Here is a 19,575-nt window from a genome sequence, read left to right as displayed (position 1 = left end):
GTGAGTTGAGATAATTTGGTTGGGTGTTGATTCTGTCGAACCCCCACAAACAATCATACATAAACATTTGTAAATCAATTATTCACCGTTATATTTTATACAGAACCTTATTTTTCAAATTGCGTTTTACCGCATTGGACCATTGGTCCAGTTAAAGTTCAGAGCATATCACGTGTTGATGTCCTTATTTCTTGGAATGGATTTTCATTTGGGGTCTAAGAAAGACAATATGTATTTTATTTGGGTAAACAATTCTTATTCTTGTACATATTGGTCGTGTTTGAGATTAACTTTTCTTGTGCAATTTCTAGGTCTAGGTGCAAGTTTCTTCAGTGGTGTACTGTTCAGATCATGTTATTGTCCTTATAAGGCACTTTAAATACCAAACAAACAAAGAATCATTGGATATGGTCAGAGAGGCGTATAATGAGTCTGTTTACAGTGCTCTTGTTTGCTTTTGCTGTCCCAACTCCAAAATATTGTCTTTCAGGTAGTTCTACCCAATGAAGACAATGGAGGAAAATAATACTGTTTCTTGTAGCCTTTTATCCAAAGAGGTGATTGTAATTTAAGAAACTCAAGTCAGTGAAATTAAGAGTTATTCACATGTTTTCAACCCCCAAAAATATTTTATATACAAAATATTTGTTTTCAGTCTTTTTTGAAAAACATTAAATCATATTTAAGAACAAATCTTTAAATACATGTATAGTATATTCAAATATCAAAATATTTGCAGTACAGAACATTATTTATAAATGTATTTTATTTTAAATGAATTAACGTAAATATTTTGTTATAAAAATCAAATTTTAATTGTAACTCTCAGTTAAAATGTAGGACTTACATATTTTAATATACTTTTTAAATATCTAATATAAAGTTAATTCAGAACATTTTTAAAAGTTCAAACAAACAGTAATACATTTGATATTAATAACATGTTTTAGCATTATCAAATATCATTTTCTAGAAAAAAAAAGTTATATAAAACATTTGCCGGGGGGCTGGGTGAACCCCCTAACCAGGAGCATAAAAATGTTTCTGGACTTTTATTGGCCCCCAGACCCCTCGCCTGGGCTTTCAGTTAAATGTTTCAGGTGTTTTAAAACTAATATTAAAAATATAATTTCAAATCCAATTTAGACTTCAGAGCTATTGCTGCAATAAAAAATGCATTTGAGGCTTTTTCTTTTCTTTTTCTTTTTGTCAAAATCTAGGTTGTCAAAAAGATGATTATTTGAACAGTACATAGCTCTTGTTGGTGATTCAGTCTCTTTTCAGTTTCTCTCGTCAATAAAAAGTGAGAGTTTAGCCAAAATTAAATAGCATTATATTTTTCATTTTGTTTTCATTAATTTGTTATCTTCCTCTGAGAGTTATATAATAAGATGTCAATAAATTAGCCTTTGCATTAATTTTTCATGAATATTTAAAGATGCTCCACCGCTGACAAACTGTATTTTTTCTCTACGAAAAATTCATTAAAGGTGATATTTTTTAGGTCAAACAGGCAAAAATCGGCATTTTGACCACTGGTTTCTGTTTAATTCGTCCTAGTGAAATAATTGATAAACTTAACAATCTGAGACTCTACATATAAACAGTCCTTGTAATTATGAACAAAACGGTATTTCTGATTTTTGGAAATGTTACATACAACGGCCACAATACAGTCTTGAATAATGGTGGTATTTCGCAGGTTCTCGGTAAATTTCCACAACAGACGAGATATTTCGGGATCCCAGGCGCCTTCCTTCGGAGCTATTCTGAACGATTGGACCGGCAAATGTACCATTTAAAAATGAGTGATATTTATGGGAATTTTCTGTAGAACTTACTAAAAATCATAAAATGCGTAAATAATTTATGCACTGATCATCACATTTTTGTTACAAATGCGTCCAAAATGTGCAACAGTGAAATTGACCTGTCTGCAGTGTCTCGAACACAAAATCATACCGCTCACTAGCTAGTGCGCCCCCTATATATGAGGAATGTGTATTGAGTAAAAACGTTGAAGCCGCCTTGGTGTTCATGGCATGTAGATGCTTTGTTATAGACAAAATCATTATCGATGGCTTTTCATTATCATCATCGCGAGTGCCTGCACAACAGAACCATGCATGCGTTCTAAATCATGGCTTAACAGCACATAAACTGACGATTATGCTGCCTTTGAGTCAGATGCCGTTTGAATATATGTATCTCGTAATATATCTGTATTGTTTGATAATTATGATTAAATTGCTAGTAGTTAAACCATAAATTAATGCAGGTCGTTGCAGCACTGTGTACAATGTAACCTTACATGTCGTTTCGGTACTTGCTGAAGTTGTTTCGGTACCCTAAAGTGCAAATGCCGAAACGACTTTCAGAAGGTACCGACTTTATTTTGAAGTACCAAAACTACTTCGTGCCGAAACCTGTGCACATGGATGCTATCATGATACGATGACACCTGTTTGGTCTTTAGCAGTTTACGTCTGATCTGCTGTCTGAAAATAGCACCAAGCATGAGGTTAATAATTGGTGTTTAGGCCTAAACAATGATTAGATCAGAAGGAAAAGTGACAAAATGTGACAGTGGCAAGGGATAGCACTAAACAGTAAACTGAATATTTTACAACTAAAGAAAACAAGCCAAACAAATCTGGAAAAAAATGTACCAGTTAGTTTGACAATGGATATGATCAACATTATCAGAAGCATTTGTATGCACTGCAGTTTTACATGACACATAATAATTGCTAAAGTTATTGTACAGACTGGTGGGGGGAGGGGGTCAATAATGTGAATAATGAAGATTAATTTCACAATTTTGCTGTGTTGTGTATAGTCAACTACTGCGCAGTAATTAGGATGCCGGCAGGAATCATCATGATCAGCTTGATATTTACATTAATGTAAATTTGCATTCATGTAAATATCACACTGATCGTCGACCTGTTCAGCCATGTTATATGTTTTGTAAGTCGCAGATATTAATGACGTCTGTGTGAGGTTTTATGATTATCTCGATTGACACGTTGAATCCATGCCTGATTTCGCCATTCTTACATATAAACAAAATTGAGAGTAATCCAAATTTTTACCCAGGGCTTAGGCCTAAAATGTTCAAGCATGTAATCTTCAAACCTTTAATGATAAAAATTCAATACACATGAACTAAACTCAAAATGTCCATCAAGAAATTCTACTATTTAAAAAAAATGTCTTTTAAAAGATTAATTTGTTTATACGTCTTAGCAGAGATAAATTATCTATGTAAGACAAGACAATTAATTCATTATTATTTTGAGTTACACAACAATGAACCGATGGTGTGAAGCCAGTATGTTCAGATCGAGCAGGGTTGCATAATGATATGACGACATTCACAATTATCATTTCTAGATGCAGGTAACTTTAAATAGAAAAATTTCCATGTTAGAACGCTTTAAAATCATCAAAATATATCATAAAACTCATCTCAGCCATTCTAAATCGTAATATTTTTTTCCAGGGAGACCCCCAAACACCAAAATATTGTGCCATCAGCGCTCACAAAATCATTAAAATACATTGTAAAACTCATCTCGGCCATTCTATATATATTTTTCCCGGGGGGAACCCCCGAACCTTCAAAATATTCAGAAATACTCGCCTTCGGCGCATACTCATTAATTTCCTGTTTGCGACGCCACTGTCTATACAGATGTGTACAAGGATTATATGTAATGATGTATTAAAAAAAGTAAATGTGAAAAAAGTATATATCTCTGGGTCGGATAGTGAGTTTGAATCCCATGTGGGGGCAGTTACTAGGTACTAACTTTTTTTTGGTGGTTTTTCCCCTGGTACTCCTGCTTTTCTCCGCAATCTAAACCTGGCACATACAAAATGTACCGGTATGCATCGTAATTTTTAAAATGGAAAACATACATGTACAGTACTGGGGAGTACAATAAATAATGACATTTTGTAAACTTTGAATAAAACCTCAACAAAGATTAAGATATTATTGTAGATCTACATTTACATCTACATATATATATATATATAGAAATAAAAAAAAAAGAAACACGTTGTTAGTTTAGCATTAGCGCTTTCATCATGTTCTTCAGATGCTTAACAACATAAGATGACGTCATGACAGTATAGTCATTGTGTATTGTGACGTCATATTAAGGGAGGTAATTATACATATAACAATTGATTTATACAATTACAACAAACGATTCAGTTTCGGTTTCAGAGTTCTAATAAATTGCTTTTCTTGTTCTTTTCTTTGGATGGCATTATTATTTAACATTTTATAGAACGGAAATATAGTAAACCTTTTCTTTCCGCAAATGTCCAAATGTTCACTTAAATTTATTTTCCTGTACTCCGGTACATTAATATGTTGTTTGTGTACACGGACACGGGCCCTCAGTGTATTACTGGTCTCTCCAATGTAAAATTCCTTACATCCGGGGCATGTTATTACATAAATAAGGTCTTTCGAATCACAACACATATTTGCATTCACTACGAATGTTCTGGAGTGGAATTTGAAAGATTGACCTTCTGTAATGTAGTCGCGGGTTCCACATCGTGGGTCCATACATTTTCTTACGGTGACATTTTCTTCAGTTTGGAAGTTAGATTTACATAGTACTCTCTTCAGATTTTTGGGTTGGCGTTTGGACTGAGGAGCATTGTAAAAGGCCTTTACAAAAAAGCTGAAGAAATGTGGGATACAAACTTCAAACTGTACCTAATTAATAACTGGAAACGATATCTATATTATATGTTTGAATTTTAATACATGGCAAACAGTTACTAAGTTTTCGAGCTAAAAGTGATGTATACAGACAAAGACCCCCCCCCCCTCCCCCCTCAAACACATGAAAAAAAACCAACACTAAACACAGTTAATTTATTTATGATCAATAAACACAATTATCTACCAAAGGAAATTTTGTTTTCTTTGAGAGTGTTTATTACATAGATATGTTTTTTTACACCTTTTTCATTTAGGCTTTCTCCATTATTATGTCTGACACATCCCTAAATGACACTGCATTGTTCAAATATAAGTCAAAACCTTATTTTCAAAAATTGATCATGATTTGCCATTTAAAATGTTGAAAACTGGCTTTGAAAGGGCATGCACAAATTCACTGCTTAGTTATTCTTTATTTAGCTGTACTATAGCTTCATACCATTAATTATTGAACTACGTACATGTCATTGAAAAGTTTTCACTTGCAGGATTTGGTAAAGGGAGGTAATTTGCTGTTTTGTAAATTTTCAAAATTACTTAGCAGCATAATGCTAAATAATTAAGAGATATTATCTAAGGAAACAGTTTATTTTTTATAAAATGGGATTAGGGAATGAGCAAGTCCATGTGTACACATGCATCATGTACATATGTATAATGGCACACATGTATATGTACATACAATATACATAAATGTTCACCCTATCATGTGTATAGTGTGTGTTAGGTGGGGGGGGGGGGGCTGTATTTTTCAGAATTGAAATCAACATGTCTCTTCTCTTGCATTTTGTTATATACCATGTTTATAGCGCCTCACTAAATGGTATGATAATATTCATGTAATACTAATCTTAGATGTATGACTTTTAAATTATAATAAAACCGCATTCATATTTTTTATCCGAGGGTGGTGGTGGTGGAGGGGGGCCGGGTTGCTTCATTAAAGACCAATAGTCTGGACATACCCATTACCCGATGCTCACTACATCCATCTTTTTCTGTTCATTGTGTTTTTTGATCTAATTTAAGGAAACAGTATGTATTTAATGCATAACAACTTTACTTATATAACAAAACACATAACACGTACCAGGTTTGTAAGTTTATGGGATGGCTGTTGCTCAAAATTTCCTGCAATATGGAGTTATCTCCCCATGCTGATTAAATCCATAGAAAATACAAACAGATACATATTCCTTCACAGACTGAATATTTTTGAAGGATTCTTTGAAATGTATTGTGTACAATTTTCTGCAATTTTTAGGTCAAAAGTCATGATAATTTTGGCAGATTTTAATGATACATGTATTAATTTGCATGAATTAGCACAGGAAATGGAGAAATACTATCTGAATATCATAATGCAATTGCATATGTTGTGCAGATAAATTATATATACTTTTGTACAGGTATGTTTTTAACAGTTGAATGAATATATTTAGATTTCTAAGTCTGACATGTGCCTTTGATATTCTATAAATTGACCAAATCTTGTCCGAACCCAACCGGAGCAACTGATGGGAGATTAATCACATGCATTATGTGTAATGCCCGATGTTGTTCAGGTTTTATATGTGTAATGCCCGATGTTGTTCAGGTTGGTCCAAACCAAGATTTTAACCAGGGATGGGTATGGGGAGGTAATTGGCTTATTTTCACATTTTCATGGTATTTAATCAAGGTTAATGTTAAATGATTCAGCTAAAATTATTGTTTTTGTTTGAAAAACTAACTCAATATATAATAACTTATTGAGTGTCATACAGTTCATATCCATGGAAACTATAGAGTTATTTTGATATTCTTGTAAAAACACTATTTAAATTTTCTTGTTTCCTAAAATGTATGTATTTGTAAGAGATCGAGTGTTCGGCCAGGATGATATTGTCGACTGTAACCAATTTATTTTTTATTTTTTTTTTGAGGAAAAACAGTCTCAATTTGATAAAATGGGGTTAGCGGAAACTTTTACATGATTATTCATAAAAATACATGTTTCCAGTAATTTGTTTAATTCCATTAATTCCAAAATTTGTGATGTTATATACGTGACATTTTCCAAATTTTTCATATCATGTGATTATTATTAGATTGAGAATCATTTTATCTACTGCAGAACAACAGTGTCAGTAGGATTTGTGCTGATATTGGTGATGTCATTGAGTACATGTATTTATGGTTTTGGTTTTATTAGTTTAACGTCATATTAACAGCCAGGGTCATGTAAGGGACATGCCAGGTTTTGTTGGTGGAGGAAAGCCGGAGTTCTCTGAGAAAAGCCCAACAACCAGTGGTCAGTACCTTTGCAACTGCCCCACATGGGATTTGAACTCGCATCCCAGAGGTGGAGGGCTTGTGGTAATATGTCGGCCACTTTGACCCTATACTTACAGTGCTGTAACACTGCGAAAACAAACATTCTTCATGGATCAGGTACTGTAACAGGGGCTTGTTACATCGAAAGTAGAAGCGGGAGTTAATGTATGTGAAGACTATTTAAAAATCTCATGAATATTTAAATGTTTCAAGAAGGTTGACGCCTTAATGCAATAGTATGGACACGATACCATAATATTCTCAACATATATATGTTATATGCCCGTGATATTAATGGTAAAAAGGGGAAAAACAATGGTTTTAAAAAGTTTCTGTCTAACATTAATAATGCATCTATGAAAAGGCAAAAAACTAGAAGCGATTCATTATTTTCGTTTTCATCACACACAGCACACACACACACACACACACACACACACATCACACACACACACACACACACACACACACACACACCACACACACACACACACACACACACACACACACAACACACACACACACACACACACACACACACACACACACACACACACACACACACACACACACACACACACACACACACACACACACACACACACACACACACACACACACACACACACACACACACACACACACACACACACACACACACACACACACACACACACACACACACACACACACACACACACACACACACACACACACACACACAACACACACACACACACACACACCAACACACACACACACACACACACACACACACACACACACACACACACACACACACACACACACACACACACACACACACACACACACACACACACATTTTCGCCGAGTGAAATGTTTCTAAAAATGCACATTTGAGAGAAAAAAAGGTTCCTCCTGCCATTTTTGTACTCTTCATTTTAGAAAATTTTCCACTGCGCGGCGGGTTTCCTAAAACGTTCAAGCACGTAATGTTCAAACCTTTATTAATGAAAAGTCAATATTTATATTATTTTGAGTTACACAACAATGTGCCGATGGTGGGAATCCGGTATGTTCAGATCGAGCTGGGTTGCATAATGGTATGACGACACTCACAATTATCATTTCTAAATGCAGATAACTTTAAATCGAAAAATTACCGTGTTAAGAACGCTTTAAAATAAACAAAATACACTGTAAAACTCATCTCAGTCATTCCAAAACGTTATATTTTTTTTCGGGGGGAGGGGGGGGGGGAGACCCCCGGACCCCCGGACCCCCCAAACAACAAAATCTCGCACCTTCGGCGCTCGCAAATTCAGCAAAATACATCGTAAAAACTCATCTCAGCCATTCTAAATTGTAGATTTTTTCCCGAGGGAGAACCCAGAACCCACCAAACACCAAAATCTCGCGCCTTGGGCGCTCTCAACATCATCAAAATTCATCGTAAAACTCATCTCTGGCATTCTAAATCGTACAATTTTCCCCGGGCTCCTGTGAGTCAAATACGCTTTATAGATAGAGGGTCATTAGGCCCTTTAACAAATTGTGAATTTCTTAGCTCTGCAGTCTCAGATTTTCCTCTGGGGAGTAGGTCATATTTTTTTTAGCATAACTTGCTCAATTTCCATAGAAAATGATTCAAACTTGTTTGGAAACTATATACTGAGATTTTTTTTATTATAACGGTAATGCCCGAATTGGTCCTGGCTGAGCCCATGGGGCCAGACGGGGTTAAAATGACTGAAATTTTGAAAATCTTCTTTTGCATTATTTCATAGATCCGAAAAAAAAATGCTCACAAAAGTCCTAAACAACTTCAAGAGCCGGATGGATGCAAGGGGCCAATATAGTGTTACATTTCTTATATTCTGTAACCGAACACAGGTGACCGTTAAGGCCCCTGGGCCTCTTTTTAAAAATATTTTGAGAATGAAGGGGTTCCTAGTTGATTCTAATTTGAAGTAGGAGAGCCTGCTAATGTTCCCTTTCAGTCATACACATGAAATTAGTTCTACTGATTTGATTTAAGGCAGACAACTATATCAAGTAAATAATACTCCATACTCATTCTTAAATAATTAATTGCCCCTATTAAATAATTATGGGGTCAGCTTTTGTCTACACATGTTGCTATCTGTGATTGCTAGAAGTTCAGATAGTGTCCAGTTTTGCCGAATATTTGTATGTGCGTCATTTTATTTCTCCAAGCTATGCATGTGTTTTTAAAATTTTTGGTTGTAATAGTTGCTTTTGATTGTTGGAATTCTTATATTATCCTATTTTTCATAACAATTTAATGTAGGGGTATTTTAATCTCCAAATTAATGTCAGGCATTTTGAAAGGATATTGGTAATTTGCAAGGTAGGAGAGTGGTAACCTCTGATTAGCAAAGTCTTAAAAAATGGTTTGATACATATTGACATATAGGACATTTTTGTGTCTTATTGTTATTATGCCTTTATCCGTATCAATTAATCTAAGGATTCCAATAAGGCTCAAATTTAGATGTCAGTTAAATTTGGCAATAGACTTCAGAGCTATTGCTGCAATAAAAATGCATTTGAGGCTTTTTCTTTTCTTTTTCTTTTTGTCAAAATCTAGGTTGTCAAAAAGATGATTATTTGAACAGTACATAGCTCTTGTTGGTGATTCAGTCTCTTTTCAGTTTCTCTCGTCAATAAAAAGTGAGAGTTTAGCCAAAATTAAATAGCATTATATTTTTCATTTTGTTTTCATTAATTTGTTATCTTCCTCTGAGAGTTATATAATAGATGTCAATAAATTAGCCTTTGCATTAATTTTTCATGAATATTTAAAGATGCTCCACCGCTGACAAACTGTATTTTTTCTCTACGAAAATTCATTAAAGGTGATATTTTTTAGGTCAAACAGGCAAAAATCGGCATTTTGACCACTGGTTTCTGTTTAATTCGTCCTAGTGAAATAATTGATAAACTTAACAATCTGAGACTCTACATATAAAACAGTCCTTGTAATTATGAACAAAACGGTATTTCTGATTTTTGGAAATGTTACATACAACGGCCACAATACAGTCTTGAATAATGGTGGTATTTCGCAGGTTCTCGGTAAATTTCCACAACAGACGAGATATTTCGGGATCCCAGGCGCCTTCCTTCGGAGCTATTCTGAACGATTGGACCGGCAAATGTACCATTTAAAAATGAGTGATATTTATGGAATTTTCTGTAGAACTTACTAAAAATCATAAAATGCGTAAATAATTTATGCACTGATCATCACATTTTTGTTACAAAATGTGTCCAAAATGTGCAACAGTGAAATTGACCTGTCTGCAGTGTCTCGATCACACAAAATCATACCGCTCACTAGCTAGTGCGCCCTCTATATATGAGGAATGTGTATTGTTTGTATCCGGTTGAGTAAAAACGTTGAAGCCGCCTTGGTGTTCAAGTTATAACCGGCATTATCAGGTAAGTAGATGCGTATTACTTGTTATAGACACCAAATATCATTATCGATGGATATTCATATTATCCGTTATTTGTTTTATTGTTTGTGTAGGCCTAAAAAACATACAGTAAAACCCCGTTATATTGCCACCCGTTTTACCGCCAAACTCGCTTATCGCCATGAATTTTTTTCAGAACGGATTTCCCTCCATACAAATACACCCGTTATATCGCCAAACCCGCCTACCGCCATCCGCCATCACATTTACGGAACAAATGATTAAAATAACACTATAATGACCTCGTTAATATCGCCAAATTCTGTTGATAGGGACACATGTTTTCGTAAGGTGCTTAACTGCCGACTGACAGGTAATCACTTCACACACACTACCGTGTGTACACAGTGAAATCAATTAACATTATGGGTACACCTTTGTTATTGTTTTACAGATAGGTGTCGCAAGTTGTGGTGAATAAAACTCACTTCTGTTCATGTGTTTTACGTAATATTAATGTTAGTTGTTTATTGACAAAAAGGAACCAACAAGTCTGTTTCTCGTTATCGCTGTTCATTTGTATTGGACCATAAAATGCAACTAGCAATTTCAAGAGCGATACATTGTATAAATATAACGTACGTGCAGAAGAATGCGCCGTTTACTAGTAAGATCATATCAATCGTCGTCAAAGTGCCGTTTATTACCGGAGTACCTGTTTTGATATTTGCAGACATGTGCGCGGAAGTGAGGTCACGACCGCACTGCGCTTGTTCAGAACTTCTATTCTTTGTTTCCGGGCGGGATTTCCCGGGATAAATATATCATGTAACCGAGAAAATCCCAGCTAGCAGGCAATTACGGCACGATACTTGGTAACACAAACGAGTTCGGTTTTCGTATTTTACACACAAAAAACAGACATAATTATTGAAAGACTACTATCGAAATTTACTTTGATTTTGGGACTATTTGTATTGCAGTACATAATAGTACGAAGTGGCCGTTCAGTTTCAGTACGGCACCGGAGGAATTAAGATTTCAACGACAAATCCGATATACCGCCAAACTCGATATATCGCCAAAATCTATGAAAACAGAAGGTGGCGATATAACGGGGTTTTACTGTACTTAAAATCTAGTCTGGCTTTTCATTATCATCATCGCGAGTGCCTGCACAACAGAACCATGCATGCGTTCTAAATCATGGCTTAACAGCACATAAACTGACAATTATGCTGCCTTTGAGTCAGATGCCGTTTGAATATATGTATCTCGTAATATATCTGTATTGTTTGATAATTATGATTAAATTGCTAGTAGTTAAACCATAAATTAATGCAGGTCGTTGCAGCACTGTGTACAATGTAATCTTACATGTCGTTTCGGTACTTGCTGAAGTTGTTTCGGTACCCTAAAGTGCAAATGCCGAAACGACTTTCAGAAGGTACCGACTTTATTTTGAAGTACCAAAACTACTTCGTGCCGAAACCTGTGCACATGGATGCTATCATGATACGATGACACCTGTTTGGTCTTTAGCAGTTTACGTCTGATCTGCTGTCTGAAAATAGCACCAAGCATATGAGGTTAATAATTGGTGTTTAGGCCTAAACAATGATTAGATCAGAAGGAAAAGTGACAAAATGTGACAGTGGCAAGGGATAGCACTAAACAGTAAACTGAATATTTTACAACTAAAGAAAACAAGCCAAACAAATCTGGAAAAAATGTATCAGTTAGTTTGACAATGGATATGATCAACATTATCAGAAGCATTTGTATGCACTGCAGTTTTACATGACACATAATAATTGCTAAAGTTATTGTACAGACTGGTGGGGGGAGGGGGGTCAATAATGTGAATAATGAAGATTAATTTCACAATTTTGCTGTGTTGTGTATAGTCAACTACTGCGCAGTAATTAGGATGCTGGCAGGAATCATCAGCTTGACCAGCGTTATGTAGATTTGCATTCATGTAAATATCACACTGATCGTCGACCTGTTCAGCCATGTTATATGTTTTGTAAGTCGCAGATATTAATGACGTCTGTGTGAGGTTTTATGATTATCTCGATTGACACGTTGAATCCATGCCTGATTTCGCCATTCTTACATATAAACAAAATTGAGAGTAATTCAAATTTTTACCCAGGGCTTAGGCCTTAAATTATGTTCAAGCATGTAATCTTCAAACCTTCAATGATAAAAATTCAATACACATGAACTAAACTCAAAATGTCCATCAAGAAATTCTACTATTTAAAAAAAATGTCTTTTAAAAGATTAATTTGTTTATACGTCTTAGCAGAGATAAATTATCTATGTAAGACAAGACAATTAATTCATTATTATTTTCAGTTACACAACAATGAACCGATGGTGTGAAGCCAGTATGTTCAGATCGAGCAGGGTTGCATAATGATATGACGACATTCACAATTATCATTTCTAGATGCAGGTAACTTTAAATAGAAAAATTTCCATTTAGAACGCTTTAAAATCATCAAAATATATCATAAAACTCATCTCAGCCATTCTAAATCGTAATATTTTTTTCCAGGGAGACCCCAAAACACCAAAATATTGTGCCATCAGCGCTCACAAAATCATTAAAATACATTGTAAAACTCATCTCGGCCATTCTATATATATTTTTCTCGGGGGGGGGGGGGGGAACCCCCGAACCTTCAAAATATTCAGAAATACTCGCCTTCGGCGCATACATGTACTCATTAATTTCCTGTTTGCGACGCCACTGTCTACAGATGTGTACAAGGATTATATGTAATGATGTATTAAAAAAAGTAAATGTGAAAAAAGTATATATCTCTGGGTCGGATAGTGAGTTTGAATCCCATGTGGGGGCAGTTACTAGGTACTAACTTTTTTTTTTCTCCTGGTACTCCTGCTTTTCTCCGCGATCTAAACCTGGCACATACAAAATGTACCGGTATGCATCGTAATTTTTAAAATGGAAAACATACATGTACAGTACTGGGGATCAGTACAATAAATAATGACATTTTGTAAACTTTGAATAAAACCTCAACAAAGATTAAGATATTATTGTAGATCTACATTTACATCTACATATATATATATATATATATATATACATGTATTTCGGTACATGTACAATGTACACATGTTATATGTTTGAATTTTAATACATGGCAAACAGTTACTAAGTTTTCGAGCTAAAAGTGATGTATACAGACACAGACCCCCCCCCCCCTCCCCCCTCAAACACATGAAAAAAAACCAACACTAAACACAGTCAATTTATTTATGATCAATAAACACAATTATCTACCGAAGGAAATTTTATTTTCTTTGAGAGTGTTTATTACATAGATATGTTTTTTTTACACCTTTTTCATTTAGGCTTTCTCCATTATTATGTCTGACACATCCCTAAATGACACTGCATTGTTCAAATATAAGTCAAAACCTTATTTTCAAAAATTGATCATGATTTGCCATTTAAAATGTTGAAAACTGGCTTTGAAAGGGCATGCACAAATTCACTGCTTAGTTATTCTTTATTTAGCTGTACTATAGCTTCATACCATTTAATTATTGAACTACATGTCATTGAAAAGTTTTCACTTGCAGGATTTGGTAAAGGGAGGTAATTTGCTGTTTTGTAAATTTTCAAAATTACTTAGCAGCATAATGCTAAATAATTAAGAGATATTATCTAAGGAAACAGTTTATTTTTTTATAAAATGGGATTAGGGAATGAGCAAGTCCATGTGTACACATGCATCATGTACATATGTATAATGGCACACATGTATATGTACATACAATATACATAAATGTTCACCCTATCATGAATAGTGTGTGTTAGGTGGGGGGGGGGGGGGGTATTTTTCAGAATTGAAATCAACATGTCTCTTCTCTTGCATTTTGTTATACCATGTTTATAGCGCCTCACTAAATGGTATGATAATATTCATGTAATACTAATCTTAGATGTATGACTTTTAAATTATAATAAAACCGCATTCATATTTTTTATCCGGAGGGTGGTGGTGGTGGAGGGGGGCCGGGTTGCTTCATTAAAGACCAATAGTCTGGACATACCCATTACCCGATGCTCACTACATCCATCTTTTTCTGTTCATTGTGTTTTTTGATCTAATTTAAGGAAACAGTATGTATTTAATGCATAACAACTTTACTTATATAACAAAACACATAACACGTACCAGGTTTGTAAGTTTATGGGATGGCTGTTGCTCAAAATTTCCTGCAATATGGAGTTATCTCCCCATGCTGATTAAATCCATAGAAAATACAAACAGATACATATTCCTTCACAGACTGAATATTTTTTGAAGGATTCTTTGAAATGTATTGTGTACAATTTTCTGCAATTTTAGGTCAAAAGTCATGATAATTTTGGCAGATTTTAATGATACATGTATTAATTTGCATGAATTAGCACAGGAAATGGAGAAATACTATCTGAATATCATAATGCCATTGCATATGTTGTGCAGATAAATTATATATACTTTTGTACAGGTATGTTTAACAGTTGAATGAATATATTTAGATTTCTAAGTCTGACATGTGCCTTTGATATTCTATAAATTGACCAAATCTTGTCTGAACCCAACCGGAGCAACTGATGGGAGATAAATCACATGTATTATGTGTAATGCCCGATGTCGTTCAGGTTGTATGTGTAATGCCCGATGTTGTTCAGGTTGGTCCAAACCAAGATTTTAACCAGGGATGGGTATGGGGAGGTAATTGGCTTATTTTCACATTTTCATGGTATTTAATCAAGGTTAATGTTAAATGATTCAGCTAAAATTATTGTTTTTGTTTGAAAAACTAACTCAATATATCAATTTGATAAAATGGGGTTAGCGGAAACTTTTACATGATTATTCATAAAAATACATGTTTCCAGTAATTTGTTTAATTCCATTAATTCCAAAATTTGTGATGTTATATACATGACATTTCCAAATTTTTCATATCATGTGATTATTATTAGATTGAGAATCATTTTATCTACTGCAGAACAACAGTGTCAGTAGGATTTGTGCTGATTATTGGTGGTGTCATTTGAGTATTGTATGGTTTTGGAGTTTTGGTTTTTTATTAGTTTAAACGTCCATATTAACAGCCAGGGTCATGTAAGGACATGCCAGGTTTGTTGGTGGAGGAAAGCCGGAGTACTCTGAGAAAAGCCACCAACCAGTGGTCAGTACCTTGCAACTGCCCCACATGGGATTTGAACTCGCATCCCAGAGGTGGAGGGCTTGTGGTAATATGTCGGCCACTTTGGCCCTATACTTACAGTGCTGAAAACAAACATTCTTCATGGATTAGTACTGTTAAAGCAATGTAAAATTGGCCCTAATAGGAAAAGATGGTATAAGTAGATTGATTCAATTATGAAATTAAAAACAATGAATTTCTCCATTACAACTGAAAACTGACTTTGAAAGGGTGTGCTTTCAATTACCAAATTCTGAGATGGACAATTCAGTGAGGCTAATTCTGTTACATAACCACTATTACATAAATGTGTTGTTCAACATTCCTTATTAAACGTATAACAAGAAATATCGACAAATTCCAAGACATTGTTAAGCAGGTACAACATGTACGCTGTACCCATACCCGAGCCAAAGTCACGCACGTTAAACAAATGCAATACATAACCACCGTGTAGTTGATGAAATTATTTTTAGACAAGAACATGTATCTAATAAAGTAAACACACTACTGAAAATCGAGCGATTTGGGTAGTTCTGGACAAAAATTCTTTACTGCACTGGCAAGGGCCAGTGTTCCGCATACAAGACATCTGACCACTATATGTGTAATGGCGGACAGTAAGCGAGTTTGAACATTTACATACATTTCACTACAGTGGGCTTTTCTGGCATATCACAGTAAAACCAACTAATCTACCCAGGTAATATCTTTATATTAGAACTGGTTTGTTTTCTGGTATATGTGCAAATTTTAATGTACTCTTAGGCTGAATTGTACCTTTAATTATTATTTATAATTGAAGTATTACCTGGTAAGCTGTTCCATATTTATTATTACAGAAATCACAGTGGGACTGAATAATGGGAGGTAATTTTCTATTTTAGTCATTTTTGAGCTATAGAGTGTCTCTAAGTATAATGCTAAATATATAGCAGTGTGTGATTAGTTGAAATATATCACATGGCTGAGAAATAAGACATTGTGTTTCCATCGAGAGAAATAAAGCATCATATTTCCCTGAGGTGCATGTCCCAATAGTGACTGTTCATCTTTCACACAGAGTTATCTCCCCTTCCAATTGCACAACGATAACGGACAAAGCTTATATACTTAACACGGAAACATTTAATCGATCACCACAGATTTAAGTAATATTATAACTTAAATAGATTAGCGGATTTTCGGTATAATAAAACAATGCATGTCGGATTGTCCCCAGGGGCCCTAAATTCATAGAAATCATGAAAAAATAATTTCGCAGACCAAGGCAGATTTTCACAAGGGATACATAAAATCATTTGATAGCCATTTTGATGCTACTTTTATTAGGGAAAGTTACTTTTAAGACAAAATAAAAGTGATTTGAGTAGTTCTGAACTTTTCTCCACTGATGTGGTTTGTTCAAGTTCGGCTGGCGAACTTGTTTGTTTGATTAATTTATGTCCAGCTTATATTCTTTATTTCTTTGCACTACAAACACGGAACACTCCACAGTACATGCCTGTAGGCAGATCACAGTGATACCAATTACAACTTCACCTTTCAGAAGAACTGGTTTATTCCAATATAAATTAACATTTAATGCATATTCAGAATTGTCACTTTTAAGTGATTATGAATTAAAGTCATATGTCAGGGTTAAATACTATGTAATCATTGTTTTTTGCTTTATTTCATTGGAGAAGCTTAATTACTATACATTTTTATTAGGTCACCTGTAGGTTATGGTGACCTATTGCGATAGTCTTTTTTGTCCGTCGCCATCCGTCGTGTGACTGTAATTTACGGAGTAATTGCCCTTTGCACTAATAATTATTATCGGACCTTGTGAACGCAACAATTTGAGTAAATATAAACCGATCTTAATGAAACATTGTATGTAGTCTAACATTAGAAAGATCTCGGACAAGTTCGACAGTAGCATGATTCGATTGTAATTTACGGAGTTATTACCCTTTGTTCTAATAATTATTATTGGACATTGTAAACGCGGTAACTTGAGTAAATATTAATGGAGCTTAATGAAACTTTGTATGTAGACTAACATTGGAAAGATCTCAGACAGGTTCGAAAATCAGTGTGATTTGCTTGTTATTTACGGAGTTATTGCCCTTTGCACTGATAATTGTAATTGGACCTTGTGAACGTGATAACTTGAGTAAATATAAACCGAGCTTAATGAAACTTTGTATGTAGACTAACATCTGAATAATCTCGGACGAGTTTGAAAATCTGCTTGATTCAACTTTAACTTAATTACGGAGTTATTGCCTTTTGCGATAATAATTATTGAACTTGTGAACACGATAATGTGAGTTAATATGCACCAATCTTAATGAAACTTTGTAAGTAGACCTATTGGATATATATTTTCCTATTTCGTGAACAAAAGACATCAGTTGGCTAGTAAATGACTAATTTTTTATGAAATATCAGGTGACAGTCATTAAGGAAACGGACTAATTCCGAAGATTAGGCTAAGTCATAAAAGAATTAAGTTTTATTCTAGCTGCAATGAGTGAGTTATTGTCAACAGAACTGATGTTGGGCCTGCAACATGCTGAAATGGAAGGCTACCAAATTTGTTTAAATAAATCCCCTAATTACCTTCATTTAAGGTCAGTGTCAAATGGGCTAAAATCTTTAAATGACTCCTCTATCAATATCTGACAGATCTGTAGCCATGATAATAAGTTTGTAGTCCGAGATGACGGACTACCAAGTTTGATCAAATGAATGACCTTGACTTTCATTCAAGGTCACAGTCACAAGGGTGAAATAGACTTAAATCGTAAAATGACTTTAAAATGTGGGATATTATTTCCTGAGCTAGTGAAATTGCTCTCTAAGCTAGAGTTAAATCCCGTTCGCAATTCTCTTCATTTCATCTGCGACATTCCTTCAGGTGTCGCCCACTAGTAGACATTTACTTAATGAAAATAAATTAATCTTTGTTACTTTTGCAGTGAAAAGGTTTTATTTATGTAGCAGAGATATATTTACTAAGAAAAATACCGTATAGTTATATGTACTGTACACTTACTTATTAGATATTGTAATCAAAAAAATTAAACACTAAAAAATTATAATTATGTATTATTTCAAATTTAAGAATGTATTCTTCCCCTGATCCCTAGCTGTAGCGTATCACCATGTCTGTTTAGGTCTGAATGTACCTGGACACCATGTCCACTCGTCGTGGACACTGTGATCACACGTAGTGCACTCCATGTCTACCTGTAGTCTAAATCTTGTGCACTCTGTGTCTACCTGTAGTCCAAATCTTGTGCACTCCGTGTCTACCTGTAGTCTAAACCTTGTGCACTCCGTGTGCAAAAGGGTGTAACCTTTAGTCTACTAGCAACTGTATTTCCATTCTCGTCATCGCATGTGTAGACCTTCTTGTCAATACGTGCACACAAATTTGCAGATTTTTTTAGTGGAAATAGCATGGTACACTGCACCACACTCAAGGACTTCAAGGCACATCATTTCTCAAGTAACCATTGAAGTTCTCGTGCATCCTTGGTTTTGCACAGATCTTTTATCTTTATTAATAAAAAAATCGCCAATTAATTTCATTCACAGTCTTGCACGCCTTGATATCAACCTCGACTTAATCGTCATTATATTGACGGCGTCGTGAAAGCCACAGAAGAAGATCTAGAGTGTCTTCTATTAGAAGATTACTTTTCTCAGGTTGGGCACAATCCTGCATATGCATATGGATATAATCCTGCATTTGAGTAACAGTTACCCAGATATGAAAACACATTTGTACAACCCGTTACAATACACTCTTTCCCCATCTCTGTATGTAACCATATGCCAAGG

The sequence above is a fragment of the Argopecten irradians genome, unplaced genomic scaffold (assembly GCF_041381155.1).
Source record: "Argopecten irradians isolate NY unplaced genomic scaffold, Ai_NY scaffold_0017, whole genome shotgun sequence".
NCBI lineage: Eukaryota > Metazoa > Mollusca > Bivalvia > Pectinida > Pectinidae > Argopecten > Argopecten irradians.
The sequence above is the reverse complement of the archived record's forward strand: the minus strand, read 5'-3'. Positions refer to the sequence as shown.